Here is a 5227-nt window from a genome sequence, read left to right on the forward strand (position 1 = left end):
TTTCTTCCTGAGAACATCAGAATCCAGTCAGAATCTTGAGAATTTACATAGAATTTGAATTTTAATAAATTATTATAATAGTCGTACTAGGTTCTGCTGAGAAACAGAACACATAGAATTCAGGATATATCTAACTCCTAAAGGATGGGAAATTCAAATCTCTCTTGAAAGCAGAAAGTGGTGGTCAGATACATTGAATGATTTAGTGGAAATTTAATCTGCTTCTTATTTTAGCCACGTGTAGGGAACAACCTGATGTCTGGAATTGTGGTGCCAGAAATTACTTGATTCCTATAGGAGTTCTTCCTTCAGCATGGAGAACATGCCTTTTTGCAGGTAAAATTAGCGAGGAGAGTCATAGATTCTGATTTTATTTAAAGGGCAAAGTAAGTGTATTTATGGAAAGTTCTCCTCAAAATAGTAATGTCTTGTGTGTCCTTTCAACTAGACTTTCAGATGTAATTACAGAACAAAACCGAAGGAACAACAAAAACAAAGAAATGTCTATAAATAAAACATCTTAGCTGCAAAGACTGATGACCTCAGAGACAGAGTTAACATGAAGTGATCAGTCAGTTCACTGGTCTGAAGGAAAGAAATCCTCTAGTCATGGCTCATAGGGAAGATCAGTTCTAATGCATAAAACCTGCAAAATGGTAGGAGAAGGAGCAAAGACAATCAACAGAGAAGAACTGAACATAAATGTACACAAAAAGAGAAATACCAGCCTCTAAAGAAGATGATGGAAATATCAAAGATAACAGTAACAACCTCGATGTAACAATTATAATGGGGACCTACTTGAAACAAACGGTCCACATTTCCCAGTATTTGCCCTTATTTAGTCCTCTTCCTTTGACCTTGAGTTGAGACTGTAACCTTTTCTAATGCACAGAAAGTGATAGAACAGGTGCTGTCTCTTCTTGGTCTGAACTTCGAAGAAGTTCTGCATTTATGTTCACAGGCCCCCTGCTGTGCCGTGTAAGAATTTGATTACCTTGCTGGAAAAGCTGCATGGAGGGGCCTTAGGAGAAGCAACACAGAAGAGGCCTTGAGACAACAGAAAGAGAGAGAAGAGCCAGCCCATTCATCTCCTAGCCACGCCTAGGGCCCTGAGGTCCTGCCAGCGATGAATCCAAACGAGTGGCCACTGGCAAGATCAACAGAAAAATTACCTAGCTGAGCTCAGTGCAGAGGGTTAAATATGAGCACATAACAATATCATTATTTTAAGCCACTAAGTTTTGACGTGGCGTGTAAGATAGGAAATGACAACTATTATGATAATGGAGAATACAGTCAGGGATCCAGACCTGATATCTCTTCCTTCTGGGATAGAGGGATGATGATGGCTTGGGACCACACAGCTTGTTTCAAAAGCTTACTTTGTCAGTTTTTACCTCTAACATGAGTTATTTGATATTTCTGAGCCCTAGTCTTCTTACATATAAAATGAGATAGTGAAGAACTGAAATGGGTGAAGGTTTTGGCACATACTAAGTACTTACCAAACAATATTTCCATTCCTTCTCCTCCCTAAAGTTGCTTCACCCACTGGAGGTCTAATAGTTATACAAATTACTTTAATTCTTAAGAACAGTTTTTTACTTGCTAGTGGTATTTCAGCCACAGGTCAAACAGGCACTCTGTGTGTGTGTATCTGGTAAACTTTCAGCATATTTCTGTGAAGAAGAGGTTAACTTCCAAATTATAAGTGGCAAGTCTTGGGTTTTTGTTTTTTAATCTTTAAATGATGGCAGATTTGGGGGCCATGGCTGGAGTCCATGCATATTTATTTGTGTCTATGTCCCAGACCATGCACCATTTCCTCTGGTGCCATTGTGTGTTAGAGCAAGGTGGGTCATCTAGCAACATTAAAGTTACATTAAATCTATTTTCTTGCACAAGGGACAAGGAATATACTATATTTGTTAGATTTTCACAAAACATTACCATTTCAATAGTTTATGAAGTTCACTAAGCATATAATTATACATTTTCAGGCAGTAGTGGGTAAAATTTGGTGCTTGGTGAACTCTTGCCTTAGTAGCAGATGATTTAAAGCCTTGGAAAAGGGTTTTTATTTTTTTTTCTCATTGAGTTTATTGGTCCATTTTAGGTATACAGTACAATTACATTCATTATTGGGATCTTGTACACTTACATGACAGGTCTTGGTTCTCATTTTTTCCCCATACCCGTCCTCCCTTCTTTATTTACAAATACTTTATTTCCATTTTTTCATTTTTCTTATGCATTTTTTCTTTTCCCTTATTTCCTTTCCCCTACTCTTTCCATTTCCCCTACACCTTTAGCCCTTTTCTTCCTATTTCACATTGTCAATTTTACCATTAGGACCTTATGTAAATTATAGTTTTTCACATCAGAGAAACTATTTGGTATTTACACGTGTGACACTTATTTCACTTAAAGAGTATATCCTCAATATGAATAAATTTTCCAATGAATGACTCTAGTTTTTCATTCTTTATGGCTGAGTAGTATTCCATTTTATAGAAAAACCACATCTTCTTTATCCAGTCTCCAACTGATGGGCAAATGGGCTGTTTCCAAGGTTTAGCTGTTACAAATTGTGCCACTATAAACATGGGTGCACATATATCACTGTGGTATGATTCTTTTAATTCATTTGGAAAGATACCCACCAACATTTGCTATTGGTTGATTTCTTGATAGCAGCCATTCTTTGTGGGGTGAAGTGGAATCTCAGTGTTGTTTTCATCTGCATCTCTCGAATGACCAGTGATGTTGAACATTTTTTCATACATTTACTTACTGCTTTTACTTCTTTGTCTGAGAAATGTCTGTTCATTTCAGAGGCCCATGTTTGAATCAGGTCTTTATATTGGGGGGGCTGATTTTTTTGAGTTCTTTGTATATTCTAGATATTAGTCCTTTGTCTGAGGAGGAGCTGGTAAAAATTTTTTCCCACATTGTAGGTTGTCTCTTAGTTCTGTTGATGATTTCTTTTGCAGTGTAGAAGCTTTTTAATAAGATGAGATCCCAGTTGTCGATGCTTTGTGCTAGTTCCCATGCTACTTAGGATTTGTACATAGTCTTTTCCTATGCCAATGTCTTCAAGAGTTCTGCCTAACTTATCTTCCAGCAGAGTTAGTGTCTCTGGAAAAGAGTTCCTTGTATTTTTTGTCTAGTTTATGTTAAAACTTTGCTGGTATCCATTTCCTACCTTCCTGAGAGAAGACACACACTCTGCCCAAAGGATTGGGGTGGGGGTAGGGCCTGCCTTGGTCCCATTTTCTAGTTTGTGAAATGAGAAAGGCAGAATTGATTTCTCAGTCATACTAGAAAGTTCTCTAAATGACTTCCAGGTCTGAAAGCAGCAGAAGTGTCACCTCCTGTTGCCCATTTTAGCCCTTCATGGAAAGCAAGATTAAAACTGCAGGTTGCTCTGCAGCAAAGAGATTCAATTACAAAAAGAATCAAAGTACTCATTCATAGTTTTAAAAATTTTATTCTTTTCACTGTGTTTTGGTCTCTGTTTTGTTTTAACAGTGAAATGAAAACCCCAACTTACCAAATGGCTACACAGGTTTTTTTCTTCATACAATGGCCCTAGCGAGTTAACCTAAAATATTTTTCTAAAATATTCTTTTAACGAGAAAATTTGATCCTTAAAAATTTTTTTTGAATATTTTTTTTCCTTCAGAGTTCTTTTAGGACTCGAGTTTCTATACCTTTGTGTCAAGAGTATAGCAAAGGAAATCAGTTCAGTTTAGTAATTATTCCTGTTAGTCTAGTTCAAAGTTATTTTGCTTTTAATGGCTTAAGAGAGCCATTTGAATACTTTGATTCTAGCAATAAAAGTTCAAACGGGAAAAGTAGGTGAATGCCCATATAATGTTTATACTCTTGAAACAGCTATATCCAAAAGCTTGGCAGAGTAAATCCTTTCCAGGGACTCTGAGGGCAGATAAATGGGGACGTAAGCATGGAAACATGCAGTCCGTGAGAGACTTTTCCTTCTCCAAGTTAGGAACCATGATTATAACAGATACTTGTTTTTGCTTTTTTTTTCCCCTGGTACTCGGAACCTTTGTGCTTGTGACACAGGTGGCAGAACCACTGAGCTACACCCCCAGATGTTTTTGTATTCTTACATGGAAAGAGGGAAAGTTTCCCCCAAAATGTCCCCGTGTGCTTCCAGGATGCTAACTGACCCCATGTTAAGGTTCCGCACAGAAGAACCAACAGGGACATAGAGAGGCATGCATATGGAACACATTACTTATGAAGGGATCTGTTAAGAAAATCCGTGCACCCCAATTGTGAAGGTGCAGTCCCATGATCTGCCCTGTACACCCACGAGCCGAGGAGCTTGGGGTATAAGTCTCTCAGTGTAGGGCAGGAATAGATAGATGTTCCAGCTCTTACAGGCAAGGAAAAAAAAATAGAGGTGGTGAAATTTTCGTTTCATCATCCTTTTGTTTTCTTCAGGTTTTCAAGGGGTTCGATGAGTCGGTGGAAAGGGCCATCTGCCTTACAGAAGCCAACACTTCAAATAGTCTCCATTGGGAACACCTGCATAGATGCAACCAAAAGTAGTGTTTACCAAATATTGGTGCACCCCATGATCAGTCAAGTGTGTATACAAAATCAACCACCATGCCAAGTCTTCTCAATGGAGCAGGGACATTAGACTATCGTTTAACAAGTTGTCTATAGTGAATGACCATTGGTCTCCCCCATCCACTGCGGACTGATACTGTGTAAATACACATACAGAAAAATGAACCACTGGAAAAATGACGCACAAAGCACAAAGAAAAGGCATATGAAATAGAATCCTCCACTTTTTTATTATTAAATTCTATGCCTGTCAAATATCAATAAAGAACATCTAACCATGCTCAATGCTTATACTCACTGCAGATTGTAACAAGAATGTTTGAAGAGGCACAGGTCCATGAATCACGCGGTGAGTAGCCTGACTTGGACAGGCCAGAGTATTCTTGGGTTACTGATAATTGTTTTAGGGTGTCCTTCTGAGCTAAATTGGTTTCATAAAGCTGAATGTTGGAATTTCAGCTAGGACTTCTGGGACAATGGCTCTTATTTTTTCTGCCTAGAAGTTTAGACTCTTAGAGACATGGTCAGGTAATGGCTAACACTGAGGAAACAAAACCTAAGGATACTGAATGGTGAGCTAGATCTACTCTTATACTGTGGAGAAATATCGAGCTACAAA

The sequence above is a fragment of the Fukomys damarensis genome, unplaced genomic scaffold (genome assembly GCF_012274545.1).
Source record: "Fukomys damarensis isolate Sample0158 unplaced genomic scaffold, DMR_v1.0_HiC HiC_scaffold_31, whole genome shotgun sequence".
Taxonomy (NCBI): domain Eukaryota; kingdom Metazoa; phylum Chordata; class Mammalia; order Rodentia; family Bathyergidae; genus Fukomys; species Fukomys damarensis.